Genomic DNA, 25,364 nt, shown 5'->3' on the forward strand with positions numbered 1-25,364 from the left:
AAGTGGTTGTTGTGACTGAACCCTGTAGAAATGTATGCCTATTAAGGTTAGTCGGGCACAGTTCAGCAAATGCATTATGTAACATTATGTAAGTTACAGCTGTATGTGGTCAATAGAGACAGCTTTAGCCATTAAAGACCTTTTGATAAATAAATGTCCGTTTTCGTTGAAGTATTTATTTTTTAAAGAAATAGAAGTGCTTGGAAAATCGTGATTAATATGTTTTGTAAATAGACATATGTTAATTTATAATTGATAGTCTAAGATTAGCAACAAAGATTATTCTACTCCTTAGAGGGTAAGTAAAACAACAAACGTTCCATGAAAATTGTGATAATTTGTAGCTAAATCTAAGCACAATCGCCAATGTCTGAACGTACCCGAGTCTTGTGAAAACCCAAATCTGATGCAGGCCTGCCTGTTAGACGTCAGACACCCTGCCACACCCTGTATACTCGCGCACTGTTTTTTTGATGCAATATTCCAGCTGTATGACGCAGGTTTTTAAACAATCGAATCTGGACCAGACATCCTGACTGACACTACTGGCCATGGGATTCCACAAGCACCACTCATGTCAAAGAACACAAATTACTGTTTTAAGATTACATGTGTGATTATTTTGCTTACTTCGTTGACAGATGTTTGTATTGTCTAATCATTTAATATACTTCATAGTCACGATACGGCTGAAATACTGTCGATGTGACTTTGAATTTTAACTCACTACCTAGGCAATCAATTTTTGAACAGCTTGTGAACACTTTCGAATCCACATCGGTACCACAGCCTCATCGGCCACCGCACCTGTGTACAGTTTGTCCAAGTTATATAACCTGGCTAAGGCCGCTTCATCCTCAGCGTGTCATCCGTCGTAAGTCGGAGCGACGGTACAGCACGGACTTCACGTGGTGGAAAATGACTCGGCACACAGTTTTCGACACATCAGGGCCAAAGCGATCTTAGCGCTACAACTATCTTAAGTCTATGTTGGAGAATGGGAGTTACAATCATTGTAGCGCTAAGATCGCTTTGTGAAAGTGAGCCATGGGTTGTAACGTCTTTACTCCTGACGTATATTGATGCATGTCCCCACTTTCTTTCTTTTAGGAATACTCTGACTGTGAAATTTGGGTTTTGAAGCTCCTTGGAAATGATGCATGCAGATAAATATATGTTGTTGTTCAATGCCACACTCAGCAATATTCAAACTCTATTGCGGATAAATATATGTATTCAGACTTATCTTGATTTATCGTATCGACAAATCGCTATGATTTTGGAAATTCTGTTTAGTGTGATGATATAAAATTAAATTATCCAAAACTAGGGTCAAATTTATGACAAACCTGCAATATTTATATTTTGAATAGCGGCCAGTACTCCTTACTAGTTAACAGAATTTGCAAATTTACGGACAAAATTCACAGCTATGATACGTGCCCCAAATAGCATGAAACAATATAGGAAGCTCTCATTAACATTCCAAAAGTGCATAAAGAACACAAAAGTCGCTCCGGGACCAGGCAATCCAGTGATTGACAGTACAACGCCCCACGCCTTGAGGGTAAAACAGGTTGTCAAACCCTGAGTTATTCCATTAAGCTGCCACTTCCTACTCATAGGGAAGTGACTCGCTTAGAAACAGCGTTAGAAAGACATATAGGTGTATAGACCCTACCCCTATTACTATATAAAAGGAAAGGGATCTCATGTTTAAGTCATTTATTAATTCCAGCCACGTTGACAGCACCTCTGTAGCGCTAGATTCCATCGGCAGCCATATTCCACGGGTATAAAAACTTATTGCAACATCTACCTATCCTTTTCTCGACAGTAAGCAGGAATTTTCACCAAAACCATCTTCACTCATACTCACGTGTCGGCCATGGATGACCTTGAAATTCATGTGACCTGAAACTACAATCGCTTGCTAAAGTGACTCCCCACTTCATGTTTGCTGAAATATCTTGTTTTGGAGACACAACCCAAACCCCTTCAGATGACGGAATCATAAGAGCATAACTTATTCTGATGTTTTCACTTATTCATACCACAGCAAACATAGCTTAGTTTCCGTTCTTGTGGAACACAATGGATACTGGGTAATGTAGGTTTCCGCTAGGTATCAGTATCCGGAAACAGACAGTGAGAGTTTCCGCTTAGTTTAGAAGATTCATTCTCACTTACCCACACAAAGTTATTACAGAGGATTAAGAAGGATTATTGTTCACGGGTAACGGAAAATCAGGGCAGCGAAACAGTCCTTGTCTGGTAGGTTTCAGAAGAAATTCATTATATTCTTCTTATAATAATAGTCATTTTGCATCGATTTAAACGTTTTCGGTAGCAATGTTTACTCTACAGTAACGGTTCGCTCGCATTTCGATTTCGCTCGCGGTTGTTAATGTGGACATTGCATTTTGGTGTCAAATCTGTGAAAAGAAACATTATTGTTGATAGTGAGTTAAAATTTATGGTCACATCTGCAATATTTCAGCCATATTGTGACTTAAATGTTATAAATTAACAATAAACACAATTACATTATAAAACACCTGTCTACGAAGGACAGTAAAGCAGCTAGATTATCACAGGAATATATTTAAGAATTGTAATTAAATATAATATTTTACCTATAAATGACAATTCAATATAAAAAACGGCTATAGATCACCAACAACTGAAGGTAGATCACCATACTAGGGACCATGGGAACTAACAGTACATTTGCTTCCTGCATAGGCCCTAGCTGGATTTACATCATCCCTTCAGCTGTCAGCAATTTAGAAAATCTAGCCATAAATTAAAATTACACATATTCTACTATTAAAAAAAGGAAAGTTTAAATTATTTTGAATGTTTTGGGAATTACGTACCCATTATTGTTGATAACAGTCGAACATTCCTATATAATAGGAACCAGATGTAACCATAGAAAAAGTATGGTTTTAGTGTTCCTCATGTACATGGAGTCTGAATTCTAACTATGCTAAGTATGTAACACGACTTTTGATTGGTCAATCAGCATGTACGGTCGCAGTTTGAAAACCGATTCACCAAAACCTTTGAATGTATCCCTACGCTGTTTTTCAGGATATTGTCATTTGCAGAAGCCCTAGGTAAATTAACTCCCCTATCCCGCTAAAACGGATGGAATTTGTGTTAAAAAAAGACAAAACAGTACAAGAAATTTAATTGTAAGTTCAAGCAACTTACTCGCAACGAGCTGTTGACCCAAAGACGTATATACGTTAATTATACGTCCTTGGTTGACCCAACACTGTTAGATCATGAAACAAGATTTAAGACGTCATGGATCGTGACATCACATGTTGAGGAATCAGCGGGTCATTATCATTTGCAGCTGCCCGCGCATTTATAATAACTAAAGGGCAGTTTCATGATAATTCCGTCCAAAATTCCGTCCATTTTAGCTATAACACTATGATTATCCACCATTGAGTTGAAATGAGCTTTACGTCACATCGCCATTTTTCAAGCCATATAGTGACAAGTTTGCATTAGTAAATATTGTAAGTACATACTCGGAATGAGTTTTATTTCAAAGACATTTATTTATTACATTGTCATTCAAAAGCAGAAAAAGTCATAGCATCAAATTTAAAGGCAGGCGGTTGGTTACATTTCATAGTTACAATTTATGGTTGTTACATTTCACAGTTACAATTTATGATACAGATCAACTTCCCTCAGGTAGTTCAGTATCAGATGAGCGCTCAGGCGGGAGAACAGATCTTTCAGGTTTGTTGCATCATAATGTGAGTTCCTTGCAGACGAGAAGTCCACGCATTCAAGCAGAAAATGCTTCATGGTGAAAACCTCATCGCAAGAGACGTCGCCTCCACAGGCGACGTTTCGACATAGAGTTGTCCATCCCCATCCGTTTTCAGCAGATAGTCATGAGTAAACCGACTGTGACCAATACGACATCGTCGTAAAATTACCTCATAATGTCTTGACTGACAACCCAAGGAGGTATAACCAATTGTTGGTTTCAATTCATACAGTTTATTTCTTCCTACTTGAGTGTCCCATCTTTTTTGCATCAGGTCCTGAGTATAGCTTTTGATAGTGGGTTTGAAATCACTGTACGGGATCAGCAGTGGAGATATGGGCTTGTCAAGAGCTGCTTTTGCTGCAGCATCGGCTTTTGTGTTTCCTGCTATGCCGACGTGACCCGGCAACCAGCAGAGGACGATGTCACATTGACCAGTAGAGAGGTCGTTGTAAAGTTCTAAAATGTCCAGAATGATTGGGTGACTTGAAGTAACAGTTTGGAGTGCTTGAAGGCAAAATAACGAATCTGTGAAAACGATGAAGTTTTTGGAATGATTCTGCTGTTTAATATAGGTCAAAGCTGAAAAGATAGCTTTGGCCTCGGCAGTGAAAATGGAACTGTTGTCGGGAATCCTAGAGGAGACAGTCTTAGATCCAATGACTGTAGCACTGGCAACTTGGCCCTCATCCTTGGATCCGTCTGTGAAAATGGATCTGTGGGTGTCTTACTTGGAACGTAACTGGATGTATTCCTGCTGGAACACCAAGGGATTTGTTTCAGACTTTTTGAATTTAGTGAGGGTAAGATCCTCAGGCCTTGGTGGATAGAATCTAATTCTTCTAAATTGCTTTTGCAGACTCCACCATAAACAATGGAGCCGTAGCCTAGTTTAAATACCTATGTTTTAAAAACTGGTAGTTTAGATTCGTAAGTTAGATTATTAGTGGCTGTACCCTCAAAGGGGTTTCAAGTATTGTAACATTATTGTCCTCCTGAGTTGGTACATAAGTCCCAAAACTTTCAAAGTAAAATATAAATTTACCACATTTTAATCGTAGTATTTTTGTTATTTTAACTAATGGCTAAATGTTCCTACAATCTCCAGCGGCTGAAGGGATGGTGTAAATCCAGCTAGGGTCCATGCAGGTAGCAAAAGTAATGTCCCTGTGGTTCCTAGTATGGTGATCTACCTTCAGATGTTGGCGATCTGTAGCCCGTGTTGTATACTGTATTGTCTTCTTTAATTGGGATGTTATAAATTTGCTCGCTAGTTTTATATTATATATGTGATTCTCTAGTATTTCTAATCCTCTAAATGTTTTAACTCTCTATGTATAATTGTTTTCGTCACGATATCGCTGAGATATCGCCGATGTGACCTCACTCACTCACCCTCAACTGTACATAATTTTCAGTTACAGGCTAGTTTTAAATCTCTATCTGTGACATACGAGTTGTTTTACTGTACTTAGGCGACAGATTATACAAATTAAAACTATAAAGTATTTACAGTCTTAGTCACAATATCGCTGACATATTGATAACTTCCTCAAAGTCGTCCACAGTATCTGATTCCATGGTTCCTGAAAGTTGCGTCTTCTGGGAAATACCCTTCTCCTGTGTTCCATGTAACAAGGCACCCTCGAAAAGCTTTACTGTCATTCGTTGACAGAGTTTTATAATTAAGCTTTCATTGTTAATACATGTAAAACTTGATTTAGTCACGATATGGCTGAAATATTGCCGATGTGACGTTAAATATTAACTCACTCGTTTACCAAGTCTGCGGGTGGGCTTTGTCCTTGTGTTCGGATAAGGTTTTTTGGCGGATAATGGAGAAGTCCTCAGAGTGAGAGAAGACGTCAGCATAGATGAGTTTGATGCTGGATGTCTGTTGTGGACCTAGGACCTAAAGTCACATTGGCACTATTTCTAATTTCATAATACATACATTTAATATATAAAACCCTGTCAACGAAGAACAGTAAAGTTACTAGAGTATCACAGATTGAGTTAAAACTAGCTAGCATATATCTTTAAAAGTAGAAAAGCATGTTTGGACAATACAATGTAAAAATGGGCTACAGATCGCCAACAACTGAAGGTAGATCACCATACTAGGGACCATGGACTTACAGTGCCTTTGCTACCTGCATCCCTGCTTAGACACAAAGGAAGAAATACCCTGAGGTGTTGGCCAGCACCAAGGACCACCTGGATAGTGCACACAGAGGTCAAGAAAAAATCCCTGAAAAAACAAGTCACACAAAACATCCCTAAATACATTCCAAATTGCCAAATATAATTTCTAACTTAACCCATCAAACTCTGGGGCTTTATTGTCATCCATACCCATGCTAACAATAGTTCCTGCGTTGTCACAGCGCCATTTAATAAATCCCCGGCATAAATTACTCTTCATGAATGTGTCTACTAGTTATGACCGTGTCAAATGTTTCGGCGTGTACAAAGCAAATTGGAAGGAGAGTATTGAAAGGTTTTAAAGTTCTGTCAAAAGTGTTGCCATGGAACCCCCCCAATGTTTTTATTCAGAAATCCCAAACTACCAAAAGGCACCAATACACCACCAGACCAATCTATGTCGTGTCAGTTTCAACCACGTGAATTCCGTGTACTACAGTTCTACCGACACACAGTGGACGAGCAGCCTATGGTGAAGCGGCCTTAGCCAGGTTATGAAACTTGGACAGACTGTACGTAAACATGTGTGGCTGTGGTACAACATAACATGGAAATGTTCACAAAATTGTTCCGCGGTTTCCTCATTCCATAGCAGCAAGGTCGGAACTGTCAGTTTCAGGATATAACATCTTTATCATATCGCTTTCTGACAACATCGGTCATTATTCATAACTATCAAACATTTATTCAAATACAATAGACAAAACCCTTTCCACGTCAGTAAGAAATCTGCGAAGTGCAGAGTCGATTGTACTTTTCTGACTACACCATGAATTTTACGCCGCATTCAGTTGTATTACAGCTGTACGACGTGGTCTGTAAACAATCGAGCCTGAACCAGACAATCCAGTGATTGACAATACGATACGATGACAGACCACGTGTTTATGTATCACCATCAAATAGTGATGACACCAGGTGTTCAAGCAAAGTTGAGCGTACCCTGCAAACTTATGTAAAGGCTTGAAAACTGTTCATCTGCAACAAGAAAGTTTTTTTTTTATTCTAAAAAACTGCAGTCGGTCTCGGAATATAAATGTTCCAGCAATTTGTGCGAAATACCACATAATGCGAGAGTCTCCTTGAAAGCTAATAGAGTGAGGGAGTGAGTGAGTGTCTTTTTTCAGCCCTAAAGTAACCATTGTTACTAATCTACGTCAGTGAGTGAAAATTGAACGTCTGCTCGGCAATAGTTCAGCCATATAATGGCGAGAAAAGTTTGACCTACACAATAAATACAAGTAGTTAGATAATCAGTCATCGAAGGACTGTAAAATAACTAGAGTATCACAGATGGTGTCTAAAACGAGCATGTAAATGTAAAAATATTATATTTATGATAGCAATACAATATATAAACGCGCCAGCCATACTGTGTGACTATATCAAGTTATCTATGTATTATAAGTATAGGTAAGTTATAAAGAAAACTGTAAACGAAGGACATCACAGATATCAATTTAAAAACTAGTAATTACTTTTAAAAACATTTTAACTATACAAGTCGATACAATATGAAAAAACAACAAAAGCAGTCGGGTGACGAGGAAATATATACGACTGCATACTGCTTGACTCGTACTAGATGACCCTGCGCAGTAAACGCGTTTGTGACAAGTAGGCGGGGCAGGGAATCTAGACGAATACACTTGGTTGCTACAGGTAGAGTGGCGATTAAGCACGTGCAATACATGCTGACCATGGCGTGAACTTAATACCGCTTCTATTTACTGGTGTCTCGTAGAGCGATTTAGTTCAGCAAGACACCATCTCGACACAAGTAAATTTTTGAATGTTTGCAGATTTCAATTAATTTAACATGTCCAAGTTAGGTAAGCATGGGCCAATTGTTCATTCTCAGGCAAGGGAGTGAGCCTACAATGTTATTATTATTTATATGGAAAAGACGTGTGCAACCAAATTAGACCCTATTTCAAAAGTAGCCTTGCTACACGTCTTTCCAAGGCAACTTTAAAACATATTAAAGTGGAAGGTGATAGGGGTACTTTTATTAGTCCAACCGAGTTGCGCAAACCCAAAACTTCCAAGCACAAACTTGATGATTTTGACCGGTGTGCGGTCCGTCAGTTCGTACACAGCTTATATCGAGTACAAATGCAACTGCCTACTCTAGATATGATCCATGATATGGTAAAAAGCCAATTGCATTACCGAGGTTCAAAGGAATGTTTTCGAAAAAATCTTAAAGACATGGGGTTTAGGTGGCGAAAGACGTAGTCAAATCGAAAGGTTTTAATGGAACGAAAGACATCGTTGCAAAGCGCATGTAATACTTGTGTACAATAAAAAAAATGTCGAGATGAAAATCGAACAATCATCATGAAACATGGTTGCACGTACACAAAATTGTCCCAAAATGGTGAGGTTGTGATAAATGGGGTTCAGCCTCCGTCCGGTACCGGACCTCGGCTTATTGTTGTTCATGCAGGGTCCGAAAAATGTTTAGTACCAAATGCTTTACTTGTATTTGACTCAAAGGTTAATTCAGCAGATTATCAGGACGAGATGAATTTTGATATTTTTTCCAAATGGCTGCAGGAAAAATGTATCCCACCTATTTCACCCGACTCCGTCTTTGTTATGGATAATGCCGTACCACTACAAGCAAGTGGACAACGTATAACAGAAAAGATGATATCAAAGATTGGTTACAAAAGCACAATATTGTATTTGACGATAAAATGCTCAAAGCCGAACTGCTGTGTCTTGCAAAATCCAACACATCGGGTCCTGTATACACAAGGTTGTAACAACATGGCCATGATGTACTATGTCTTCCTCCTTACCACACAGAATTATGGGTTTGGTCGTTGTCCTGCTGGAAAATCCAAACATTTCCATAGAACACGTGAGTAGATGGAAGTTAATGTCCCTCGAAAATATCTGTGTACCGCTCACTGTTCACATTCCCTTCCAATACACAGAGGGGCGTTGCCCCTAACACAGATATGCCACCCCACACGTTAAATTTCAGACTGTACTTTGGGCGCTGATGCAAAGGTTTTTCAGTTGGTTTCGTCCAGAATTTCAGTGTATTAGGAAACCGCCACACAGAACTTTCATAAGGGAAAATCACATTGCCCTACTTAAAATTTATATGCTGTAAGCACCAGTTCAACCTTCGCTCCTTTTCTTCAGGTTTCATGGTGATGGAATTCCTCGACTTTTCTGTCAACCCATTGCATGCACCTCAGTTCAAATTGTCTCCTTTCAGACAGCCACAGTTCCTCTATCAATCATACCCAGCCTTAAGTTTTCAAAACTCCGTCGTTTGTTTTTAGAAACAAGAATACCAAGCCGCCTCCTGTCACCGACAGTCAATTTTCTGGGCCTACCTACGCCTCACTGGTGTCAAATGCCATATCCATTTGCAATATTTTTCAAAACTCGATAAACAGTGGACAAAGGGATGCCTGTTCTACTTGAAATCACTTTAGCTTATCTAATGTCCTTGTTATAATACTCTAAAATCAACTTCCTCTTCTCTAAATCATCCATACTGAGGATCACTGAAAATGTCGTCTGCTAGCAAGTAAACAAAGGGGGATAACTCTCCACAAACTAATGAAAAGGATTAACGGAGTTGTCTCTCTTTGGGAAACCAAACACTTGATATCTGGTCAAGGTTGTTTATACTAGAAATCCAATTAAACATATTCCTAAAATTCTCAATAATTTCTGGTCATGCTATATAACAATGAAAACACGATTCGCACGAGGAAATTGAACTTTTCAAGGTTTAGACCACAACCTGTTTCCCTCATTTTTCAAATGGAATGTTCTGGAGGGCGTTCCCATATCTGCAAATTGGGTCAATTGTCAGGTCGTGGCTCATCTAATAGTACTACATTAGTCAGGTTCTACAACTGTCATCTTGAAATATAAAAGCAGCTGATGTTATATGAAATTCACGTTTCAGAGAAGATGTCATTATTGTGGGAATATGACACGTCAAAAGATTTGTCCGACATGATTATTCCTTTATTACGAGCCTTAAGCGAGGCAGAATCCAAGTCTCACACAGCCTTGCCACGCAGCCTGTACAACAATCAGGTCTGGCCTGTGGCAAAGTGTGTAAACTAGTGGTGAGTGAGTGAGTTTAGTTTTACGCCGCACTCAGTAATATTCCAGCTATATGGCGGCGGTCTGTAAATAATCGAGTCTGGACCAGACAATCCAGTGATCAACAGCATGAGCATCGATCTGCGCAATTGGGAACCGATGACATGTTGTGTTAACAAAGTCAGCGAGCCTGACCACCCGATCCCGTCAGTCGCCTTTTACGACAAGCATAGTCGCCTTTTATGACAAGAATGGGTTGCTTAAGACCTATTCTACCCCGGAGTAAGTATTACTGTTGCCCACTGTTCAAAGAAACTTTAGAGACAACAGACAACGTCTGTCAGTAAGAAAATCATGAAAAGCCTGAATACATATATGTATCCGCCATATAGTTCGAATATTGCTGAGTGCGGCGTTGGGCACTAACAAAAACATATATTTATCTACAGGTCTCATTTTCAAAGAGCTTAACTCAAATTTCAATGTCAGAGTATTACTGATTGAGGGACATGCATAGGTATACGTTCGGAGCAAAGATGTCAGTCATGATGTATCTCCCAGTGTGCCGTGTCAGTTTCAACCACGTGAAGTCCGTGCACTACCGTCGCTCCAATTTACGGCGGACGACAAGCTGATGGTGAAGCGGCTTTAGCCGTGTTATAAAACTTGGACAGAGTGTACACAGGTGCCGTGGTCTGTGAGGCTGTGATACCGATGTGGCTTGGACAGAGTTGACAAGCTGTACACGAATTGATTGCCGGGGTTGTGAGCGTGCGAGTTAAAATTTAAAGTCACATCGGCAGTATTTCTGCCATATCGTTACGGGGATATCGTATGAGAGACATATGTTTAATATAAAGTCAACTAACGGTAGTAAAAAAATCACGGATATAAACATATAACTAGCATGTTCTCTTAAACCAGTATTAGTATTCAGAGATTAGATCGGTGCTTGTCGTATCCCATGGCCATTTGTGTCAGGATGTCATTCACTGGATTGTCTGGTCCAGATTCGATTATTTGGAATTTTGACAATTTCTCTGTGTCCAGGGATCCATTGTGGTCGGGGCTTACTTTGTGGACGCGGCCTATCTTGCCGAATGAAATTGTAGCCTGGAATTTCAAAGGCGGATTGTGGCGATAATTTTGTTTCTTGAAAAGCTATTATTTAGGGTTGAATTTTGTTTTTGGCGACGAGTGTCTTAAGCTCATACACGTTTTCTCGCAGTTCGTTGCAGTTTCACTGTGAAATAGCCAATAAAGGACAAGGTATGATAAAGGCCCTTTTTGGCCCACAAAATTTCATGATATTCAAAGTTTTACAACATGATAATTTTAGCATAAAATGCTAAATAAATTGTTGAAATTACCTCCATATGGTTTTTTTATACGTTTTAGTGCTGTTTTTTTCCTCTTTGAAGACCTCAAAGTTAACTTATTTTACAATATCTTCGAAAAACCTGCATTTTCATATTTTCAGAGTGATAAAAAAGTGTGAGCAAAAGCTTGACCCATCCCAATTTTGTCACCACACACGAAGAGAGTAAATTAGAATGCATTCCTAAAAAATTGTGGTGGGTCACGCTTTTGCTCATATCAAAATGTTTAAAAAAGTACATTTTTTCTGTTGTATTCAATTGCCCCATACAACATCTCAAAAATAAACATTGGCGTAAAGTAATATCTCTGAAAACTATTCGTCACATTTACACAACTATACCATGATTCATTACTATTTGGAATGTTTTAGAGCACTAAAATGAACTTATCAAACATGTTTATTAACAAATTTCAATATCGTAAGGGACTCTCAAGGCTGATTACTTTGAGGTAAACAAGGGTAGTTTTTTTGAGACGCTGTTGATCACTGCTGGAAAAATAAGAAGACATCAGAAGATGTTTCAAAATATGATCAGGCAGCATTCTAAAGGTGAGAATTATGCTAGAATTTTATCATATTTGTTCTATCATCTGTTTAGCAAACCCCTCTGTGTCACCTGTCACTGTCAAATAACACTGGCATTCCACTGGATGTAACTGTGTATAAACATACACATTTTAACAAAAATAATGTACCTTGATGTTTTCTAGGATATATCAGGCTACATTTAATATTGTTAGAATAAGAACATTGTATCAAGATCTAGCAGATTATGAAAAACAAGCCGACGTCAAGTGACACATTGTTGCAAAGTGTAATATATAAGCTTAAAGTGACAAATAGTAGCAGTAGAATCTGTAGCCTAGTGGTTACAGTGATGGCCTCTCAAGTTTTTTTCTGTTATCAGACATTCAGGTTCAAATCCTAATGTTTTGTTTTTTTTTCTTCTTTTTTTTTCTTCAAAAGTTAAGTTAAACATTGTAAATTGGCTGACAAAACTTGTGCACATGAAATACAAATTTTAAAAAAAACATTTCTTAAGTTTAGTAATGTAAGTTGTATTGATCAAACAAACTTGAATTAACATCATGTAAATCTTGTTTAAGCCAGAAGACACTGACTTTTCCACTTTGTTCCCACACAATAAAGAACCTGTCGAAGGTAAGCATTGTTTCAAAATGTTAGTATGGTAATTTCTTTAAGTAAATATTTACAAACTGTCCAGGGCTGTTAATTAGTGGTGCACTGATCAAACAAATAATAAGTTTATGGATATTTTGTGGGCTGCCAGTCAATTACCGATAACCAAATCACATAATCAATTAAAGCGTTCACTCTTTCTTCTTAAAAATATGTTGACAGAATCAATGACTAGTGGTTTCAATTGTCATATTGAAACTGAGGACTGATTACCTTTGTTTTCATGTGTTCTAACAGTTGTTTTTATCTTATATCTATAATTGATCAAAAAGTGGCCTCAACAGTTGATTATGCTTTTGGAGGTCAGTTCCCTTCCCTATATAACTATACTATTGACATGTTTAGCATTAGAAAAATTAGAAAGCACCAATTTCTTGAACATAATGATAATTCTTTTATGATTTCAAATATTTGTTTTCAGATAAGAGAAATTTGCTTGGACTGATTTCATGAAGATGAGGTGGAAGGTAAGCATAATATAAGTGCTAAAAAATAACCAATATTTTTTTCTTCAATTTCCTAATTTAATGTGACAGAATTTCAGAAATACTGATGTCTCAGTGATGATTAAATCTGCATAAGCCTTCAAGGCCAGATTACTGACATTTGAAAATAAAAAAGTAATTTTACCCTTAAATAGATTTATAATATTTTAAAACAGAATTTTCTTTTGATATAAAGTCATCTGTTTTTCAGTTGAGAGAAGATCTGGGTATGGCAGACACCAAAACAATATGCCAGTTTCCAGCAACTCTAGTGATACACGGTTGAATGCTGCAGTTCTTGACAGTGATTCAGAAACTGATTCAGAGATTGATGACCATGTGGATGAAGAGTGAAAGTGGATGTTTTATATATCTTTGCAGTGAATGAGTTGTGAATAATTACTTTTTGAATACTGACTTTTAACACTTACATGGTGTTAAATCAAGCTGTGCCAAGAATGTAATTTCACCTGAAATAGGCCCCTTTGAGGTCAGGACCTGTGCTTTTTATTGCAACATGATTGGTTATTGTAATAACATGTTGTGAATGAGATGTTTACTGTATATATTTGCAAGAATGTTGCAAGTACTGACTTTTAACACTTACATGATGTTAAATCAAGCTGTGCCAAGAATGTAATTTCACCTGAAATAGGCCCCTTTGAGGTCAAGACCTGTGCTTTTTAGTGCAACATGATTGGTTATTGTAATAACATGTTGTAAATGAGATGTTTACTGTATATTTGCTAAAACCGGTTGTGAATACTGACTTTTAACACTTACTTGTTAAAATCAAGCTGTGCCCAAAATGTAATTAGACCTAAAATGGGACATGATTGGTTATCATAAGTACATGTTGTAAAATTGACCTATAGTTTATGTTTGCAAAGAAAGCTGTGAATAATGAGCTTTTTTGTAATCAATTGGCAAGTAATTGAAGTTAAAACCTTGTGATTGATGTTGACATGTTTCTTCATCATGAATACCTGTTGCATAACTGATACTGTTTGTATGTAAATACACTGATAGTTGTATATAAGTCATTATGGCACACTGATATTTCAGATTTCTTGTTTTTTTTTCATGGGAACTGATAAAACCCATTTTTGGCCCCTCTACATTGAAATTATGGCCTCAGATCATTTAAAAAATAGCTTTTTTATGCAAAGCCATCTTGTCTCTAAACAAATAACATGTGTTCAGCCAATTTTGTTTGTGGGCCAAAAACTACCCTTATCATACCTTGTCCTTTGCAAGATTAGTTTATGAAGGACCATGAGTGACGCTATAATTTTGCTGTAAGGACATGTTAAGGTAGCTTAGTGGGAGGATTAATTAGATAATGGTTTTGATGGTGATAAGTAAAATACTCAGACCTTTGTGGTATAACTTGGTTTTTTGGTACGAGTACATGTGCTGCATGTTCTTCCATAAGCTGCAATGAATTAAACTAGTTTGTTGATTTTTTGTGAAGTGAGTGTGTTTGCAGGCAGAGGGTGTGCTGGAGTATTTTTGTTTTAGGTGGGTAACGTGTGATGGTGGTTGTGGGTGAGGGTTGTTTTGGGAGGGTGGTGGAACTAAGCTGAGGGTGTTGGTTGAGGTTTTGGAGAGGGATGGCGGCAGTGGGGGGTGGGAGGAGAGAGTGCTTGGAAGGGGGCGGGTAGTAACGGAGAAGTCCTTGTAAGTTTGTTTTAGTGGGGGAAGAGAGGGTGGTAGGGGGGAGGTACAATGAGCTGAGTGGGGCGTTACTTGTGGAAGGAAGAGGTTGTTGATAACGGATGATAGGGGTATCTGAAGGTGTAGTGAGTGAGTGGTTAGAAAGGAGGAAGCTGTATGCCATGTGGATGGGTGCAGGTTTCGGAAGGGCATATTGTTTACGGTGTTTGTTGAGCCTGAGAATGTTTGTGTTTTATAGGGCAGGTGTTTTGATTTACTGTGTGTCGCAGTTTATGCAGTATGTGTTCCATTTCCATTCACCGATTGAGTGTGTGTCTGATCCGCATTTTGGACAAAGTGGTAGTGATTTACAGGTGTCTGTGTATGAAAAGCAGAGTTTACATTGTGGGATTTTTTCCTGAGGGGTGGACTTAGAAATGTACTGGACTAAACGTGATGTAACTTGGGAGGGTGGTTGATTTGAATGTGAGGAAAGTGGTTTGTGTGGTTGGTGTTTTTTGCGGGTTGTTTGTTTTCGATGGATTTGAAATCTGTGATTTTTGGTTGTGAGGTGATAGTGTTGGCTATGTGGATATATTTTTTGATGTCCGTGAGTGTTTCCCTTGCGTCTACGTGTATGACCCCCTGTGTGTATGTCTGCCAACGTGGTATTTGCCAACTAATGTCAACTATCATAGTTGACTAGAGAGTGAGTTGGTCAGTGAATGTAATGTTAAAGCCTCCGCCGCAACTGTTGATGTAATTGTATAGTATTTTCTGTTGTTGGTGGGTTTAGGGATTGATGTGGGTGTCATGGCCTGCGTGGTGAGGTATATAATGGTTGGGAGCGAAGAACTGCGTCGAGGCCGACGTTTATTGGTATGGGGTTGATGTTGTGGGGAGAGGGAATGCTATTTTTGGTGTTGAGAACAGTGAGCGGGTTGGGGTAAGGAATCAAGTTGAGTTTTAGAGCAATTTGGTTTTCAGGCGATGTGTTGTTTCGCCGACATTAGTGTCAACAGGAACCACCACTGTCCTTTCCTTGACGCTGGTGTTCCCCAGGGCGGCATCTCCAGACCAGTCCCTTTCCTTGACGCTGGTGTTCCCCAGGGCGGCATCTCCAGACCAGTCCCTGGCTACTCCAATGGCCTTGTTTACCTAAGCTTCCGTGGCCTCCTCATCCATGAAGGAACTATTCCGATCAGTGGTTGCGGTAGGGGCCTGTGTGTATGAGTTTCGTAAGGAAGGCTGAGGTAGAGTTTTAGTTGTTCAATTACATTCCCGTCTGACATGTCCAACCTCATGGTACTGAAAACAGGGAAGACACCATTGTTTGATGTGACGTTGACGAGACGGGGAATACTGGCTACACCCTCCAAACGTGTTTCATGTACAACTTCGTGTGTGCCCCAAAGTACTCCTGAGTCGAACTCCACAGTACTTGTTTCCTCTTTAGTTGAAATTACTCTCCGAAACACCGACAAGAATCTTGCAAAAATGCGTGTCTATATTCCTCGGGAAGCCAATGCAGTATTAGTGCTATCCTCGCATTGTTCACAAGAGAGTGAGTGAGTTATTATTTAACGTCACATCGGCAATATTTCAGCAATATCGTGACGATATTAGTGCTCTCCTCGCATTGTTCACAAGAGAAATGTGGTCAGGGGTTTATAATAACAATTAATAACCGGTACCAAAGGGATTTTTATTTTAATTTAATGACGTAAATGGGTCAATTAACTTATATGAATTTAACTGTATCTAAAAAAGTAGATAAAAGAAAATAAAATCTCCCCCATGGACAACACGGCGGCAAGTAACAAGATGACTTCCAATAGATAACAGGAAATTCCTTATATCTGAATAATAATTAAGAGCATAAATATTCATAAATCTGAAGCATTTATTATCAGTATCTAAAACCAATAGCCTGCCATCAAAATCATAATGAAATTTAACAATATTTTTTATGTTCTATGCTGATTTCCTCCTTTACAGAAACCACGATGGGTAGTCCAACCCATCCATAGACCAATGTTAAACAGAACTTACTATAACTCAGTAGTGCCTTAGGCTGTGAAGCCTGTGTCATATAAGTGTGCGTTTCACTGGTGGTAGTGGGTTTTATGTCAAGCGTGTGGAGTACAAAATACATCATTTTGTCGGGCCAGTTGGGTTATCATCACATTTATCATCCGCCCATGAAGCATACATTATCTCAGCTCTCTGCGCTGAGCTGCGTTCATCACTGCCATTGAGTTATTTTGTGGATTTGTACACTTTTGAAACGATTGACAACAGTTCCCATCATACTTAGAGTTATAGCTTGATTGTACATTACGGAATAGGTGGAAATTAGATTTACTTTGGCAACTCCGATAGACTAATAACATTCATTGATTGTACAGAGTGACAAATCTCCCCACACTTTTGTGAACACGGCAGATATAGGTTGGTGTGGAGCGAACATCAGTTGTGATTCTTGCTTTCCTGCTCCTGGTGGTATCTGTCAGCAGCTTGAAGGCATTTCTGTGGTTGAGGTGGTTGACAAGTTGAGGGAGTTCAAACTTCCTCATCAGTTGTCACTCGATGGAGCGTTTGTTTGTTGGGTAGTCAGTGTGAATACCGTTTAATCGCCCAAAGCTAATCAACCAAAATCCGTAGATTCTCCCATCATTTGTATTAATTTCAAATGACGATGCAAGTGCATATTCGACGTGATGAATTGGGTGCCGTAGACACGATCTACTGCTTGCACACGTTTGACATAAGATCTAAGGTGCTATTTCTATGCTGACATTTCGTGGATGTTTGTTTGCAATATGTTGATATGAGGTGAGGAAAGACAGTCCTTCAGGGCATACATTGTGTAGTTGAGTTGTGTTTTGCGTCACATCGGCATTATTCCAGCCATATAGTGACGAGAACAAGTTTGCATTAATAAACATTGTAAGTACATACTCGGAATGAGTTTTATTTCAAAAACATATGTTCATTACATTGTCATTTAAAAGCAGAAAAAGTAATAGCACTAAATTTAAAGGCAGGCACTTTTTTAGTCACGTTTCACAGTTACAATTTATGATAGTCACGTTTCACAGTTACAATTTATGATACAGATCAGTTTTAGAAGGCTCTGAATGATGGAATATTTATAGCCATGTCTATTTTCAATCATGTTTTTACGCGTGAAGGTCCGGGTTAGAATTGATCTTCAGTAACCCTTGCTTGGCGTAAGAGGCGACTAGCGGGATCGGGTCGTCAGGCTCACTGACTGGGTTTGACACATGTCATCGGTTCCCAATTGCGCAGATCGATGCTCATGTTGTTGATCACTGGATTGTCTGCTCCAGACTCGATTATTTACAGACCGCCGCCAAATAGATGAAATCTTGCTGAGCGCGGCCTAAAACTAAACTCACTTACTCTGATATAGTTATAGTGTCTTCTGATACTGCCTGCTTAGGGGCAGCTTCCTGAGGTTTGGTTTCTTTCTCCGGGATTTCTTGTTCCTCTCTGTAACCAGTCGGTCCCTTGGATCTGGCCAACACCTCAGCATAACTCTTCCTCTTGGTCTGCATAGGGCGTTCTCTGACTTTTCTGCCACCAGTGCATTCCCTCCGAAACATGACCAACCTCAAGACACTTGAGACACAGGGGTGCTCTCCCCGACATAGTAAACAGTAGCCTTGATTCCTTGATCGAATGTTAACAAGATGCGGAATCTTGGCTATGTCTTCAAAGGATATCTCCATGACCACATCAAAGATGCCCAACATACATCCAGCATCAAAGTCCTCAGTGCTCACTTGTTCCTCCAGGTCACTAGTGACCTCTGGTATATCAGTACTGTCCTCTAGTATAACTATGGCAGCGTCTGGAGTATTAGTGGTGTTCTCTGGTACTGTCTGTTTAGGGACAGCTCCTTCAGGTGGGGCTTCTTTCCCCCGGGTTTTCTTCTGCATCCCTATATCCAGGTGATCCCTCAGCATAACTCTTCTTCCTTATATGGGTAGGACGCTCTATAATCCTTCTTGTTCCTGAACATTCTCGGCGAACATGACCCACCTCCATACCCCGTAGACACAGAGGCGCCCTCCCTGACATGGTGAAAAGAAGCTGACAACCACCATTCCTTGACTGAATGTGCGGAATAGAGGTTACTTCCTGTAAGGTCATCTCAATGACCACCCGATATATCCCCACGAGGCATCCGGCATCGAATTCCTCCATACTGATTTCTTCCTTTACATCCAACACAACTCCATAGTCTGCAAAGAACCTTCCCAAGAAATCACAGCCATATTCCTCCGGGAGCACGTACTTTGTTCACTAAGGCAAAGTGAAGTGGTTTGTTTTTCAATGGGAGAGCGCAAACGCAGTCCCACCCTTATAAATTGCGGACCTGAGTCGTCCACAATTGGGAAGATCGCAGGGTTCAACCAAGCGGACGTGCAATGGAAGGTCTCGCCTCCGGCCAACAGCCTTGTTTTTGTTGTTTATGTTTTTTTAAATAAAGTTTATTCCATTATCTTATTACAAGCGCAGACAGTGCATTGGCCATCACCCCAAGAGAAATATCACAGATGTGGGGTGATGGCCCCTAACATAATATGTCTAAGTAGGAGAAGAGAACATTATTACAATAAAACAGTTATTTGTCTGAAAGTCACTTCACAAAAGTTCAATAATATATCACTGGAACCATCCGAAAATCACTTCACAAAAGTTCAATATTATATCAGTGGAACCATGAACTCCCTTACAATGTACTGAGGAATGACAACATGTTTACTGGTCTCCTTTTACACATCCTCAGCTGTGCTGGTGTTTGTCCTTTTAACCCCTTCACATTAGAATCTAGGTCACTGTCGTTCACTTCAACGAAGTCCCCTACACTTATAAATAGCGCACCCGAGTCGTCCACATTTGGGACGATCGCAGGGGGCAACCAAGCCGATGTGAAATGGAAAGGTCTCGCCCCGGGCCCACAGCTTTTTTTTGTTGGTTTATATAAAGTTAATTCCCAGTTATTGTATTACATTATTTTAACATTTACCAGATAGTTTTAAACACCATCTGTGATACTCTAGATATTTTACAGTCCTTTGATGACTTGCTATTTAACTATTTGTAATTAATGTGTATGTCAACCTTTTCTCGTCACTATATGGCTGAAATATTGCAGATGTGACGTGAATGTTTTAACTCACTCACTCACTCCCTCCTGATGCTTTCCTGAGTCTGTTCTTCAGACTTTTCACACTCTCTATGTACTCGTCATCATCTGAATCACTGTAATTATCCATCCGTGTGTTCTTGTCTGAATTGGTTGAAACAACTTGCTCTGTAGACACAACCTGTGATGGACCAGGACGCTTCGCTTGCACATGTCCGAAACCATGACACCTCAAACATATCAGGTACTGTTATCAGTATTGACGTCTTATCTCCAAACCGTATTATGCGTGGAACGTTTTCCTTTTCTTGTTCACTTAATTCCATTCTAATGATTCGGACTCCACAGAATATCGGGATGGTGGGGTAGCCTAGTGGTTAAAGCGTTGGCTCGTCACGCCGAAGACCCAGGTTCGAATCCCCACATGGGAACATTGTGTGAAGCCCATTTCCGGTGTCCCCCGCCGTGATGTTGCTGGAATATTGCTAAAAGCGGCGTAAAACCAAACTCCACAGAATATCCTTAAAACCTTCTACTTCCACATATTCCCTGAGCATTTCCACAACAGACTCGTTTTCATTACAGAAAGTACTTTTTTTAATAAGGGTATGGCGTCTACAGTAAAGGTTAAAGTTAGTGGGGACAATGTTGTCAAGGAGGCGCCATGAAAATTTTTTTAGAAGGGGGTCAGGAAATGAGTCGTTGAGCAATAAAAAGGCAGATTTAGAAAGTACACCAGGAAAATGTTTGAAGAAGACAGGCTCTGCAAATATATTGGTAACTAACATTGATAAAATACAAAACTGTTTACAGGTGAATTGGGAAACAATCAATTGAAATATCTATAGGATTCTAAAAACGTTTGATTATATGGTGGTATATCATCGGAATGAGGCATTAAATAAGAAGCAAATTCAGCATTAATTTCTTTAAGTGAAAAACAAATCCAATACAAAGCAAAACTAGCATACTTACACTGACTATTATTAATAATTTGATGACGATGGTACAAACGTAAATCATGAAGGCGAGTAGGTATATGAGGAAAACTGACACCTCCAAATTCTTTATTGTTATATGAAACACTTCTAGCTAATGGTTCAAATAGATGGGATTCCCAGAAAAAATCAATTGATACCCGTGTGAAAATATCAACAAAGTGCTTGGGCATGTGCAATACAGCTGCGACTTACCACAACTTTGACATGGCCATGACATTGCAGATAGTGGATTTACCATAAATGGATAAAAACCTATCCTTAAAGTTGAAATTTAGAACCCCGTGGAATGTTGTTAAAATGTTGTTCCATTTGTCATCTGGAGTAACAGGCACCCATGAAGGGCCACCTCCTCGTGGTGGGTGCTGGGTCACGCTAAGCGCCCTTCAACCCCCCGTTGTGGACCCGGGGGGATATTTGGTCCACCAACCCGTTTGCCGTGGGTTGCGCCCCTGTGTCGGTCGAGGACGGGAGGCTGGTGGTTGAGGGCACTGGTTCCAGGAACAGTGTTCCTTTGCCCCACACACCACTTCGCCCCTTACTTCACCTAGACGGGTGGTTGAACTGGCCCGGTTCAATCAATCGGCTGGTCACGCCAAGCCCTGTGCTACAACTGTAAAATGTTGCACAAAATTTGAGAATTATTATATGATATTTTTAAGTCTTGGCAATTTTTGAACTTTGAATTTTTGAATTTCAACTGCACAATTTCATGTATGTTTTTGCCTAGAGTCGTATGCCCAGAAGGCGGTGGCTCATGGGCCAATCTGGTGGATTCATTAATCTTTTAATTTTGCTGCTGGAGTATGTCATCCGGGTATCCTTGGTGCTGCAAGTCGGAGATCCGCTTGTTTTTAGCATCGTCCTTGTGATACTCCATGGTGGGTGGGGAGCTCGGATGATGAAATCTAACACAATAACCATGGCTTACGAAACACCAACAAAAAAACCAAACGTCCTCTTGACAATGACCCTGTTGATGATGACCACAGACTGCCTAAATCGATTGAGTATTGGCCACGTTTCCTTGTAATCGAGACAAGAGTCCATTAAAGTTGAACCCTTTAGCAGTATCTAAGGGTATTCAAGGTATTGCTCGGGATGTAAAGAACATTAAACGTCTCCGCTGCTAGTTGAATGTGCGAAAAAACCGCAAGCAACCAACTTGATGAATACAGAATTGTTCGTTGGCATTCAGGTCTCGGTCTCTGCTTACAAAACTTTGAACACAAGTAAAGGAATCGTCAGAGACCGGGATAGATTGTTTGATGATATGTCAGAACTTGACATAGTATCAGAAATGAAAGATCAAGGTGTTCTTTACGTTAAGCGCTTTACAACCCGAAAAAACAATGAAACTTTCAGAACGAATACCTATCTGTTTTCCTTTTCATCTCCAAATGCTCCCAAATCGCTGAAGGCAGGTTACTGTAACATTCCCGTTGACACATACATCCCTAACCCACTCAGGTGTTTTAAATGCCAGAAATATGGACACGGTGTAAATACTTGTACATTGTATGTTGTGTGTGCTCACTGTGGTGAGAAGACACACACAACAGAAGATTGTAACAGTACTTTTAAAAAATGCACCAACTGCTCGGGCGACCATTCAGCTTTTTCTAAAGAGTGTCCCATTTGGAAAGAGCAAATGGCAAATAACAAAATCAAATTTACCCAAAATATCACTTTTTCTGAGGCAAAAAAACTGGTAAAGAGATCCGACCTTCCAGAGAGTTATGCTGCAGTAGCCAAAACACCATCTGAGTCTAGCTCTAAAATAACAAAATCATCCACTAGCTGCCAAACAACCTTGACTTGGGTCAGAGGGGACTCTCCACAGAATTTGTACCCTGAGATATCGTCTCAGACTGAGGAATCACTTCCTGGTACGTCAAAATCTTCTTCTGATCATAAATCTTCCTCTCAATCACGCTCACTCACTCAATCGTCATCTGACAATCAACAAATTGTTCAAAGTAAAGGTAAGCCTAAGCCTGATGCTAACAAGAAACAAAGCGGCAGAGCTCCAAAGGGGTCGCAAAATAAAATTCAGTTGTTCAACAAATATGGATCTCTTGAGGACATGGACGTATCTGAAAACGTCCATTCTAGGGCACATAGCTTGTCGCCCTCAAAACAAGTGCGGGGTAGATCCCCAATAAATCCCCCCAAAAGATAATGTCTTCTCTGCAGTTCCACTGTACAAGATTAATAGGACTAAGGAATAATTTCAATGATTTGCAGCTATTAGTCCAGGACTTCACACCATCAGCCATTTGTCTCCAGGAGACATATTTAAAACAGACGGATACATTCGATTTACGTCATTTCAATGCATACCATTCCTTTTCACCTCCAGGTGATCGGGCCACTGGAGGATCTTCGATCCTTATCGAGCAAAATGTTATCCATAGCCCTGTTATACTTACTACTGATCTCCAGGCGGTTGCCGTACGACTGACGTTACATGTTGCGTTCACATTATGCTCTTTGTACATCTCACCGTCTTCAACTCTTCAGAAGACTGACCTTCAATATTTATATGACCAACTCCCAAAACCTTATATCATTATGGGAGATTTAAATGGCTACAACCTGCTCTGGGGTGGTACAACTACTAATGCTAAAGGTAAACTATTAGAAGAGTTTTGTTCAGACAATGATTTATGCATATATAATGACGGTTCTAGCACATATTTACATCCTGGCACAGGAACTTATTCAGCTCTTGATTTATCAATTACTGACCCAGACTTATTTAATGAATTCGAGTGGTCAGTCCACGACGGCCTGTGTGGAAGTGACCATTTCCCAACAATACTAAAACCCGTGAATCCATCTGATGTTCCTCCATCATCAAGATGGAACTTTAAGAAGGCTAACTGGCTTTTATATGAAACTTTCTGTACTGACAAACTGAAACCCGAACTTTTTCGTGATCTTCCTGATACCATCAAATGTTTTTCAGATGAGCTCAGACACATAGCTGACAAGTGTATCCCCAAATCCTCTGCAGTTCCTCATGTACGTAAACCATGGTTTAACGCTGAATGCAAACAAGCTCGCAAGGCACGGAAGAAAGCTGAACATTATTTCCGTTGTCATCCTATGGTCCACAATTTAAACAAATTTAGAATTTTAAACGCCAAAGCACGGCGTACTTTTAAACAAAATAAACACCAATCTTGGCGAAATTATGTAGCAAACATCAATTCGCGCACGCCGATATCAAAGGTGTGGAACATGATTCAGAAAATAAAAGGTAAGGGCTCTAAATCTAGCATTAAGCATCTAAAAAGTTGAGATGAATTATTAACTGATAAATCTGACATAGCAAATAAACTTGGAGAAACTTTGGCCAAACATTCTTCCTCATCTAACTATGTACCTGAATTCCAGAAATATCAAAGACAGCAGGAAAAGAAATCTATTAATTTCAATTCAGACAATGGGGAAGACTACAATGAAACCTTTTCGATACATAAGCTTCATACTGCTCTTGACCAAGCTCACGATACTGCTTCAGGAGCTGATAGTATACATTATCAACTCCTGAAGCACTTGCCTGAATCATGTTTAGAGACGCTCCTATCTATTTTTGATGACATTTGGACATCTGGACAATTTCCTTCGTCGTGGCGCGATGCTATAATTGTGCCCGTCCCTAAACCTGGACGTGATCATACTGATCCTTCCAATTATAGGCCAATTTCATTAACTAGCTGTGTTTGCAAGACCATGGAACGCATGATAAATAATCGACTTGTTTGGTACTTGGAAACCAATAACCTTATAACTAATATACAATGTGGTTTCCGTAAAAACCGTAGTACCATCGATCATTTAGTGCGCTTAGAATCTTTTGTGAAAAATGCCATTATTAATAAACAACATGCAGTGTCGATCTTTTTCGATTTAGAAAAAAGCATACGACACAACATGGAAACATGGGATTTTAAAAGATTTACATGACTTTGGATTACGAGGCCGTTTGCCTCACTTTATATCCAACTTTTTACATAACAGGCAATTTCAAGTCCGAGTGGGTTCAACCCTGTCTGACCATTATAATCAGGATCACGGAGTCCCGCAAGGCAGTATTTTGTCTGTAACACTCTTTAGCATCAAGATTAACAGTTTATCAAAGGTTTTAAATGATTCTATTGATGGATCACTTTTTGTGGATGATTTTAATATTTCTTGTCGCGGTAAGAATATGCATACTATTGAACGGCAAATGCAGCTGTGTTTAAATAAAATAGATAAATGGTGTCTTGAAAACGGCTTTAAATTTTCTAAATCCAAAACTAATTGTATACATTTTTGTAGAAAATATAAACCGCATAAAGACCCGGAACTGTTCCTCAATGGCATT

At 39.4% G+C, this 25,364-nt stretch overlaps 1 long non-coding RNA gene across 1 annotated transcript; it reads left to right on the plus strand.

Annotated features, from left to right (window-relative positions):
* Positions 1–4,221: 4,221 nt before the first annotated feature.
* On the plus strand, positions 4,222–23,655 carry LOC124260252. The gene is made up of 3 exons (XR_006894037.1): positions 4,222–4,329; positions 7,218–7,221; positions 23,646–23,655. It is a non-coding gene; the product is annotated as an uncharacterized LOC124260252 (long non-coding RNA).
* The last annotated feature ends 1,709 nt before the right edge of the window (positions 23,656–25,364 follow it).

The sequence above is a fragment of the Haliotis rubra genome, unplaced genomic scaffold (genome assembly GCF_003918875.1).
Source record: "Haliotis rubra isolate DU_JTF1 unplaced genomic scaffold, ASM391887v1 Scf757, whole genome shotgun sequence".
Lineage (NCBI taxonomy): Eukaryota > Metazoa > Mollusca > Gastropoda > Lepetellida > Haliotidae > Haliotis > Haliotis rubra.